The sequence below is a fragment of the Silene latifolia genome, chromosome Y, assembly GCF_048544455.1.
Source record: "Silene latifolia isolate original U9 population chromosome Y, ASM4854445v1, whole genome shotgun sequence".
Taxonomy (NCBI): Eukaryota; Viridiplantae; Streptophyta; class Magnoliopsida; order Caryophyllales; family Caryophyllaceae; genus Silene; species Silene latifolia.
Window position 1 is genome coordinate 317,393,462 of NC_133538.1, and position 12,251 is coordinate 317,405,712.

A 12,251-nucleotide genomic window follows, 5' to 3' on the forward strand; every position below is an offset into this window, starting at 1 on the left:
ACGTTTTTTATGCGAGATTCTTTGAAGTTCTCCCTCCTCTTTCCTTTGTGATTTATTTTTTCTTCATAATGCAATTTTGTATGTTTTTATTGTTTTTGTAACATACTTTTGATGTATGCTCTTATCATCTTACTTATATAACTTATAACTGAGATTTGTTTTTCGTTGGTGTAGTGTAATATGGTCAATACTCTACAAGACTTGCATATATAAGAGGTACTCGCGTTTTCCATATTTATAGATTTATTTACTAGACTTTATTTGTAAAACTAATTTTTCCACCATCTCATAAAGAATTTACGAATTTTAATCATTATAAACAAAAGCTTATATAGTATATACGTGTTTTATAGTTTTTCTTTTTTTATTAAAGTGGTACTAAAATTAAAAAAAAAAACACAGTATGTTACAATCAAGGGGATCGGGGTGGGGAATAAGAGTAGAGGTTCCAAAGTTTTTATCCCTACAAAGATACATCAGCAAAAGGTGGAGGGTCAATCCACCAAAACAGACCCGAAAGAGACTGATGGCCATGCTTGACAACCCATCTAACCACAAGATCAACAGTTACATTCAATTCCCTTTTCTCGAATACGATTTCCCACCTGGGAAAGCCCTGTAATAGTTCCCTACAGTCCATCGTAGGTACGAAATTTAGTAGCAAGTGTTTTATAGTTTGCACTCAGATATTATGGCTGTGCTGAGGTGCATGGTATAGTATACATTCTCTCCTCTTGGGCACTGGTTTGCAGCACTGCAACTAGTGCCCTGCTTACTTGGCCCATCGGTGGATGGGCGGGGGATAATACTCAGCGCTTGCCGGCCAGCTTCCTTGTAGGTGGAGCAGAATCCTCGTCAAAGGCAGCCTTCCTCTCCTTTGTGTCCCACCTTCTTCGCTTTTCTAATCTAGCAAGCCCAGCCTGAAATCATCCCAGCCCAAAACGCAATTTAGTAAGACGGAGAGAATAGATTCAACTGATATTATCATCACTAGCGGTTTCGATTCATTCTACACGAGAATGCACATATACAACAAAATGAACAAACATTCACAACTATATCGAAAAAATTCACTATCATATTCCGTATGTATTATCTACTAATATAAGGTTCGTGAAAATCACAAAACATGAACATTGGGAATCAACCATTACCTTCAACATGGCAGCACTAACGTTAGAGCTGCTCTCCTTATCAACCAAAGACACCAAAAGGACTGTCCCAGTTCCTTGACCTTTTACTTTCCCGCCTGATGTGTCTCTCTCCTCAATCACGGCGTTAAATGGTTGGGAACTGCTAAGAGTTAGCTCGCTCAAATATTCAGCTGCTTCTTGTCCATAATCCTCCTCTAAGCTAGGAACTTTGACGAAAGCAAGGCTGGCGAGTTGAGCTAATCCAGGTACAGAGTGTACAGCAGGAGGTAGAAGTCGTAAGCGATTGTAGGGAACTACTTCTTGATTACCATAATCAATATAGAAAACTTCAAATTCATCATTTGGCGATTGAGCTATACCACCACGAGGAACATTTACAATCTACAATAACAAAATAGCACACTTAAAATATCAGAAAAGGGAAAATCACTAATTCACATTTGAGAATTTCATGATCATTATCATGAGACTAGGTCCATATTGTGAGCTAAGTTTCTGTTTTTAATTTTTTTTGGGTTGATGAGTATGTAGGTCGGGATTTTACTTGAATTGGTCTCACTTTTTATTAACATGAGACAGTCTCTCACGAGACTGATTGGATGGAGCATGGCTATGCCAAATATATATAGTACTGTTACACTTGCACTTTTGTTATGCTATATAATGGTACGGTCACATATCTTACCATAGCTCGGTTCCACGAGTTATCTGCGCTGAGCTGAGCAAGAACCAGACCACCCTTTTTCGGATTGAAGCTGCCAAGTACAGGCGCTTCCCCAATATCCAGGCAAGCAAGCTGCTGCTGGATGGAAGCTACCATTTGGTCGCCAACAGATTGAACATAAAATTTGCCACCACCAAGAACTTCGGTGACAACAACCTGGGAACATGAAAAAGAACAGTTTGATTATAAGCGATAATGCACAAAAGAATACAAATTTCTGAACAATAAAAGCCAAACCAAACACTACCTTGAGGACTTCCTTCTTCCTCGTTTCAGTGACAGATGACCCTTTAACAACTTCCTGCCCTTCGACATAGTTTTCCCATATCTAGAACCAGATGAACAGTTAGAAAGTGACAAAGGAATATATTAATACTCCAATGTCCATCAATTTCATTTACTTGGTTATTCGTTGATTTTGGTGGCCGAGAATTTCTCCCAATATAAAATAGCTTTTTTTATTAAAAAAAATAGGGAAATTCCCACTTGTACCCCTCTGGTATGAGCTAATCCCACTTGTACCCCTACGTTTCAGGAAAGCCCACTTGTACCCTTCAACTTCCTAGTTATTCTCACATATACCCCTTAAGTATAGTAAATGATGAATATTGAGGATGAAGTGTGGTAAAAGGTGAAAGATGAACATTGAAGATGAAGTGGAGACATATAAATAGTAGAAAAGTAATGAAATACTTCAAATGGTCGAAAAGAATGCATGGAAATCGTGCTAAATAAATACAATGATGTACATTAAGCATTTTCAAAAATAGTAGTAAGAAGGTGAATTTCAGCCGCGTTTTGGAGGTGCAAACGATGCTCGATTTAGGTACTCTTGGACTCGTTGGAATCGTGGGAGTGTGAAGTTTGCAAATATGGTCAGAGGGATGATCAAGGGTTGCTCTAAGTGTGGTAAAGGTGGCCTTGAATAGGTGCTGGTCAGGTACGAGGACTGCTGTACTCGTACCTGACCAGCACCTATTCAAGGCCACCTTTACCACACTTAGAGCAACCCTTGATCATCCCTCTGACCATATTTGCAAACTTCACACTCCCATGATTCCAACGAGTCCAAGAGTACCTAAATCGAGCGTCGTTTGCACCTCCAAAACGCGGCTGAAATTCACCTTCTTACTACTATTTTTGAAAATGCTTAATGTACATCATTGTATTTATTTAGCACGATTTCCATGCATTCTTTTCGACCATTTGAAGTATTTCATTACTTTTCTACTATTTATATGTCTCCACTTCATCTTCAATGTTCATCTTTCACCTTTTACCACACTTCATCCTCAATATTCATCATTTACTATACTTAAGGGGTATATGTGAGAATAACTAGGAAGTTGAAGGGTACAAGTGGGCTTTCCTGAAACGTAGGGGTACAAGTGGGATTAGCTCATACCAGAGGGGTACAAGTGGGAATATCCCAAAAAAATATATATGAAAACTCATATTGATAAATCAAACCTTACCCATTTTACATTCTATCTTCAATTATATTTGGAGAAAGTAAAGGTCAAAGTTGACATATGTTGGCCACCAAATCAAATGTATACAAAAGATTTGGGGATGGAGCAAGTAAGACACAATCATGTATAAAGAGACAGGAGCATAATCTAACCTTTAACTTCTGCCGTTTGGCCGACTCCTCAGCTTGAGCAAGGAGATGGGAATCTGCTATCCTGTCCACACCAAATGAGGCTTGAAATTTTGCAAGCCCAGCTTGTAGCAACACTACCCCTACGTTGGTTCTAGATTCCCAAAGGGATCCCAAGAAAGTTCCATTTCTATCCACAGTTTCCACTTCAATCTGAGAAGAAAATATTAGTACCATTATGTTGTGAGCATGGAAGCAAGTATCATGTTCAATAAAGGAAGTGCATTACCTCAACAGCCCTTTGGAGAATTCTTCTCCTCATCAACGCAATTGCCTCTTCAGAGTATGGTTCACCTCGTCCAGGACACTGCACGCCAGAAAGAGAAAAGGCAATGCTGCAAGTTTCCTTGGGTATAACCAACTTGAACCGATGGCCACTGAGTACATAATCAACAATGGCAGAAAGCCTACATAATCAACAATGGCAGAAAGCCTCCTGCTTCTTTGCAAAAAAGGTAAGAAGTCCTTGGTTTTCTTTGCCGATGCCTGAAATATTTTGATACTAGATATGAGAATTTTTTTCCAAAAAAGAAAAAATAAACTCTGTTTCACAATGTCCTCATTTAACTTTCTGAAGTCAAAGTTAAAATCATTTAACAGAAAATATGTTAAAAAAACTATGTATATGGAGTTTATAAAAGTTACAATATAATAATAGAATATTTACAATTTTATCCAAAGGATCTCCCATAAAATTACATTTTTAACAAAAACAGGTCTATAGATAACTGCAAAATTATATCGATAAGACGATGAACTGTCTGAAAGTCCAACGAGAAAAACATTGAAAGCTAAAGGAAGTACTCAAGTACCTCAGATAATTATTAAGACAAAAGAAGGGCGACAGAAAAGTCGGTGCCAATACAAGTATACAAAAGTGAAGCAAAAGATGAGAGACGAAATACTATTATTATTACTCACAGTGGTAAGGTCTTGGATGTGGTGTGCAGGAGGATCACCAGCTGAGTGTTTCCCTTTCCTATTCGCTATAGCTTTTGATTCTGCTGCCAAAAGAGCATCATAATAACTGGATCTTTCTTCAAAATCACGATGTCTTACTGCTTCAGCCAACCCACGGACAACCAACATTTCAGCAACATTGGATCCAGCTGGCTGTCCACCATTTGTAGAAGTAGTAACTCCTTCACCTTTAGACTGAGGAGCCAGGAACACGGAACCAAAGTCTATCACCCTGGATTCAGCTGACATTGCCGCAGGATTAGTACTATCCCCAACAGGAATTTTTCTGGAGTACTCCATGCAAACATTAACCTGAATTCACAATCACTCAAGATATTAGACTTTTCAGCAAATGATATTCCAAACACAATAAACAGTCAATTGAATTAAACTAAGACCTAGGTCATAAAATGTTCGAAAACATTTCTTTACAGAATAAACAGGAAAGATTGCTTGAATTGACACGAAGAGCACTCCCGTCGCGAACCTGCTCGACAATTGCTTGAATTGACCTCCCTTTGTTTCTGGTTGCAAAATCAAGAGCATCAAAACCGCTAAAACCACCAATGGCAGAGGGAGGCAAATTTCTAATGGAGGCCTCTGGAGCCCCAGGTACCTATGAAGGGACGAAAAAACTTCTAGAGTAAGTCCGCAGTCGCAAAGATACAAACCATCGCATTAAGTTCCTTAAAATCAATCAATCCGGATATAAAGCCATCAATTGATGAGTCGGTATACTGATAGCCACTTGGCAAGAAAGAACTGTTTGCTATCTGCTTAAGGGATGAGAAAACTTATGGCATTGGTAAATAGACAGCCATATAACAACGGAACAGAACTACCTTACTCCATTTTCCTAAGCCTTGTTCTTTTGCTTGCTCTTCAAGCCACAGTAACTCTCCCACATCCTCGTTTGATTCACTTTTCTGCTCCTTGACCTGGTTGTAAAGAAATGAAATAAGGAAAAGACCCAGTTTCGAATATATAGACACTAGTCAGGATGTCAGGCATAAAAGAGTTGTAAACAGCATGAAGTAAACCTTTGCCCATCCATTGGCAACCACCAGCTTTGAAACATTCTGAGTGGTACTACCTCCAAGGAGCACGGTAGCAAACTCCCTTGACATTCCTGATTGCGTAGGTGGTGTGGCATGAGTTAAGAAAGTTACTTCCCGCAGGCCATGATACAAAACAAAAGTACGGATTAGTATGTAAGATATAAGAGTTCAGACCTTTGAAATGACAGGTGATGGCAACAAGTTACCAGGTCACTATTTCATTCATTTAGTAATGTCAGACACTAGTGTTTTAGGCTTTTAGCACGCCAGATACTAGAAAAGAAGGGGGAAATAAAGAAAAAGAAAAAGACTGCATCTTTCCGATGCATTGTTTCCTCAAAAACTGTCTGCTCTCCCATGCGAAGGGCTCATCAACTCCATCTCTGCGTGCCTATAACAATACATTTTGCATCAATTAGGATTTGAATCACGAACCTAGAAGATTTATAGCTTGGCAACAGTCATAGGTTACGTTAGAAATTACATTTAAACATATTAACGACTATAAAAAAGTTAAATTACATCGAGATACTTATTAATAAAAACCTATATGCACACAAGCACATCTTGGATGATGATAGTATGATACGGTTTGACACAAAAATACAAATTTATGACGTTTTAAGGTCGGAATTTAAAAAGATCCTTCTAAAACCACATAAAACTAAAGACTATATTTTTTTTTGCGAGTGTGTGAAATGAACCACAAGGTCCACAACTCCCACAATGGAGTAAATTACAAAGGAAAGGACGACTCAAACTTGTGACCTATTGTCTAGACGGCCCGCCCTCAGTCTCAACCACTATGCCAAGATCTCAAATGGTTGGGTATGCACACAATTGAGTTGAATAATAATGCAATACCGAGAGCTAAACACGGAAAAAATACGAACCAGTCTAGGAGCGATGACAGAGGCTAAAGTAACCATCTTTTCGGGTGGAATTTTGGCCTTAGCCATGTCCATAATGACCAAGGTATCCCCTGAAGGAACAGCCTTCACTTTCCCTCTCAACCATCTACCTTGTGTCGCTGCAGCCGCCATTGATCACTCGAATTTACTCAGATCTACAACACAAATTTCCCCCAGGAAAACACTTTATCAACCACCAAATTAAGATTTTGACAAAAACACTCATACTATCAAATAAATTAGCATATCCTGCATCAAATTAACTGATTATTATCCATATTGAGATCAATATTACACTTGATTAGTTTATAAAATTTGCATGCTACACCATATGAAACAATAACATTCAATTACAACAAGAAGAAGAACATAGAGCCTTAATCCGAAAATGTATTGGAGTCGCGAACACGAATCATCCTTTAGAACCGTTACTGAATAATCACACACCTTAAAATGCAGTGTAATTGAATGTTATTAAAATCACAACGATTAAGATCATAAATTAAATACAAATCATCATCAAAAATCATATTATCATCATCAATATAACTCAAAAATCAGATCCATCAACAGTGACACTCAAACAAAATCATGATTCAACAAATTCAAATTCATATTAATCTCCCTAATTACACAATGAACAAAATTAAAATCAATCTAAAATTAAGAAACAACATCAGATCAAAATCAAATCAAATCATAACAGATTAATACAAATCAAACCTTACTGATCGAAGTATATAAAATATGAATGCAACAATTTTAAGAACTTACTGGATTATTAAATTTAGGAATTATAATTACAATTGTAAATTATACTCCCTAATTATAATTATAACTAGTTTTACATATTAAAATAATGTGCGATAAATTTTACAATAAAATGGAATATAGACCTAGGATTTGTTTGGTTGCCCATCAAAAACACAGGGATTGTAATTAATGGGAAGTGTAAAAATAGTTTGTTGTTTGGTTGCCTCAATTCACATGAATTGGAACTTTCTAGGAACTCTAAGAGGAAGTTGCTTACCTAGGCCCCCCTAGGTAAGTGGAAGTTCCTATGGAATTGGAGTTCCCACATGCAACCAAACAACTTTTCCAAATTCACATGAAATAGAATAGCATAGTAATTGGATCTTCCCGGGCATTGTAATTTCCCATTGTCAACCAAACGACCCCTAATTCATGTTTATGTCTAAGATTTTATATATGCCGCATGACAATAAATAATTCTCGTTAACATAATATTGACATAAAACTAGAAGAGTGTTTGATTTGATTAATAAAATACTTTTTTTAAGGAAAATAAAACTAATATGAATATCAATCAATCATCAATATCAATATCTATATCTATTTATCTATATTATTAAATGAAGCTTTTTTCGAGCTATATTAAAATCTCCACAAATAGGATTATACTTCTAGTTGTACCATAAACATTGTACAACCATGATATAAGAATCCGAGTTTACATGTATTCTTTCTGAGCTAATTCAAAGTTCATGTTTTTAATGTGTAAATGCTTAATACTTTCTAATAAAGCTCATATTCTTTAACATAAAGTTCGGATACTTTATCACAAAGCTCAGATTCTACACCGTACAACATTTACAACTGGTTGTATAGTCCATAAATTGTAAAGTCTCCAACTTTCGCGACCTACCTAATGCATTAAAATAAATTATTAAGTATAAAAAATTCAATAAAAAAATATTAGATAGACTATCACCGCATAAGAAATTGAGTACTACTACAATTCTATAAATAAATAAAAAAATTAGATAGACTATCGATCACATTAGAAAATTGAGTACTACTGCAATCCTAAGATGGTGAAATTGCCTAATAGAAGCTAAAGACAACTACAACACTATACGGCCTATAATAAGATTATTTAAATGAAGAACAATTTCGATACAACTACAAGACTAAATCCAATACAACACTACACATAGTATAAATATTTGCTTTTCATCTTAAATATCGATCACTATTATTCCCTTATTGAATGTTTTTCTTTTGATTGTGTTTGTGTTTGTTCATTTGGATTCATATGTGAAATAAGTTTTTTTTCCAAGTGTAATGATTATACTTATTTTTACTGACATACAATGTTTATATATAATGCAGTTTAATGATAAATTTTGCGACCGAGAACATATTGAAGATCACAATATCACATATGCATGGAGTACATATTTTACGTATTGAAGATCACACTATTACATATGCATGGAGTACATATTTGACGTCAGTTTATTGATATATTTTGCGACGGAGAACATATTGAATATCACAATATCACATGTGGAGTACATATTTGACGTTAATAAAAGCCGAAGAGAGACGGGAATACAAATACTTGTGTAAGAAGGTATTGCATAAATTAATTGTAAAACAAGTTTTTTAGTTATGATTTCTACCACTAATATGGTTATATTTGAATTTGTTTTACACAATATTTTTGTCAAACTGCCTTATAAAAAACAAACTTAATGATGAATTAATAAGGTACGTATAATAGTTATATGTGCAAGTCGTTACGTTAGTTAAATGTGTATATTCGTGTTTGTACTCGATTTTATTATTATGATAGAAATTTATTAACACAAATTTTATCACGTGAAATTTGCAGAAAAGGATCTTGGTGTACCGTGTACATGAGACTATGAGAGGATCTATTCATCATTTCATCCATATAGTAATTCACATAATACTTTAATAATTGGACTAATTCTTTGACTATCTCAACTTTTTTTAGCATGGAACACAAAAAATTAAAATAATTAAAATAGAATTAAATGTATGGTAAAAATTGTGTAAGAGGATACGGAATGTCGATTCGTAATATAATATCATAAAATACATGTTTATAAATAAGTGTTTACATACTCACATAACCAAGTCGATAATTAATGACAAAAGGATGCCTAAAGAGATTGTCTTTTAACACACTCATTAGTCATTATGTCTTATTGTTATTTACTTTGTAAAGTATAAGTTTTTGGATTCATTAATTAGTTTATTTCAACTTAATCGCCTAAACTAAACGTCGGTATTTGATTAAGCTCATATAGATAAAGTGAAAACATAAGTGCGTACAAACTGAGTTGTAAATATAAATATAAATATACGTACTTTTCCTGTCCCAATGAATAGTTTACACTCGCTTTATTTTGTGAGGAAGAAATATATAATATAATGACGTTAAATTAGTTGGATTGACATTCATATTTTACATTCATATCAACTTCTAATTAAGCTTTGTTTGATACTAAGCATGTGTAATGCAAAAGTCATGAGCTTCTCCGGGGATATTTATTAAAGTTTGTCATCAACAACTTGCAAATAATATAGAAGAATTCCAATGTTAATGTATGATACAAATAGCTCACGTGCTTTATAATTCTTAGAGTTCCATATAATCATGAAGAATCTATCGATCCGAAATACTCAAGAGGGGGGGTGAATTGAGGATTAAAACTTTTACCTACTTTTTTGATTGTGTAAGCATAATTAATTATTTAAAGTTTATTAACTAATTAACCAATTAACGAATAAGAGCGAAATAAACAAACGAACAAAAGAGAGAGACACGCGGTTTTTGAAGTGGTTCAGTTTCACAAATCGAAACCTACGTCCACTATTCTCGATTAATAAATTTAGTACCTTTCTACGGATTACAAATTTACTAACCCAACTCGTACAACTAACTCTAGTTGTAACTCAATGAGTACCGTTAAATACTCGAGTGACTAACTTACGCTAATAAGAAAGCACTAATGATTCTTGTAAAGGTTCGCGTTAATGAACAAGTAAGAAATCTATTGAGCACTATTATCTTATAACGATAACTAACGAACGAACATACGAGTTTAAAACCACACAACCTTTTTCGAAAATAGCAAATCGGTTTTCTTACTTTTGAAATACACGGTTTTGCTTTTGAAAAATAAAATCAATTTTATGCTTAAAGGTCTTACTTTTAAATGTTGCAAGATGTAAAGTATTTATAGTAAAGAATGAAGCATGCCTCACGGTTTAGTCGAAAACCCTAATAGTCGAAATACAGATATGTAAACAAATCATATCTTTTAATATTTCTTTCCTTAAAACCCTAAGAGATAATAAAAGATATTCCAAAAAATAGAATATAAATTATCCTTATATTATCTTTTCCATAAATCTTAAGATATGATAAGGTTTCCATAATAAAAATATCGTTATCATAAATCACCATATCAAGTTAAATATAAAATATATGATAAGATAATTCTAGAGAATAAGATCTTATCAAAGGTAATCTTTTATACCTTAGGTTGCACGAAACCAACAACAGCCCATAAGCCTCGTTTTTCGTGACAAATCCTAGCTCGAAATTAGGTTTAGATTTTTAGGGTTTAGGAGTATACTATATTAAAACCCTAATTAGTAATATGAATCAACTCATAAGTTGATCCAACATAATTACTAATTATACGTTTAAAATAAAACCATACTCCGTATTAAACCGGGTTTATTAAATAAATACTTTTGCTAGAACATTCAAAAGGACCAAAAACATTTTTCAAACACAATTTTGAAAGCATTCCAAGTCGTGTAGTATAAACTCAACATCTCAATGTTATAGTAGAAGAGCTATAACATTGAGCTCTTTCACTAGTAATGTTATAGCTGCCAAGCTATAACTTTACCAGTATAAGAAATTCATCCTTAGTTATCATTACGAGATAATCACCTATACTATTCTAATCTTCTTAGGAGATCTTCGAGCATAGGCTACTTCATTATCCAAGCTTGATTAATCTTTAGACGAACTTCGTCTTCTCATAATGCTTGCATAATTGTAATACTACGGTTTTATGAGTCTCTGGGTACTCTATCGAGTGGGCCTTACTCTGTCGAGTAAGGATGTTTTGCGTTTTAAAATAATTTCTGACCTATAGGGTACTCGATCGAGTAGCCTTGATACTCGATCGAGTAGGCGGCACTCGATCGAGTACGTCAGTTACTCGATCGAGTAGCCCGGTTTACGGGTAATGTTTTGTCGGGTTTTGTTAATAATGTGAATTAATATATAAACACTTCCGTCACTTTCATAATACGCTTTTACAAACCTAATTACTTTGAAAAAGAGATTTCAACCTACGTACTTCGCATTCATCGCATTATTGACAAATCCCGGAGCTTGGAAGGTCGGATTTCATCTTTCTTTACATTTTTGTGATCCTTGCGTTGAGGGTAAGATCTACGTACCAAATTTGTTATATTTAATTAAGTTTCGTTAAACCCTAATTTTGGGAATTGGGGATTTGTGTTAGTTTTGTATGGTTAGTGATATATGTGATGTTATGTTAGGAGGAGGATTCGTAGAGGAGGCTTTTTGATAACAAAATTGTTGAGATCGTCCGATCAGATTACTTTCCAGGTAGGGTTTCCCTACTCAGTACTAGTCCCATAATGTGCTGGTGGTGATTTATGATTGTTGATTGTTATCATACGAGTATTGTGGCGGTTGTTGGTTTTGATTGCTGTTTAGTAGTTGTGATTGATTGTATCTGTCTGTGTTCTTCGGGGTGCGTCCCTGGCTGAGTGGAGTCACTTGCGGGAGTGGCTTAAAGCCAATTATTCGCCTTCTGTGGAACCCGTCACAGAAGGGATGTGCACATTAATTGATTTGGGTTTATCGCTCGACGGAGATGAGCGGGGCTTAGGTGGGAACGACTGCGGTCCCCCACTGGCGGCGAGGAGTAACCTGTTGCGATGGGTACTCTGGAAGGG

At 35.1% G+C, this 12,251-nt stretch overlaps 1 pseudogene; it reads right to left on the reverse strand.

Annotated features, from left to right (window-relative positions):
- Positions 1-406: 406 nt before the first annotated feature.
- Positions 407-7,278, reverse strand: LOC141633810 (ribonuclease TUDOR 1-like; annotated as a pseudogene).
- Between the last annotated feature and the right edge of the window lie 4,973 nt (positions 7,279-12,251).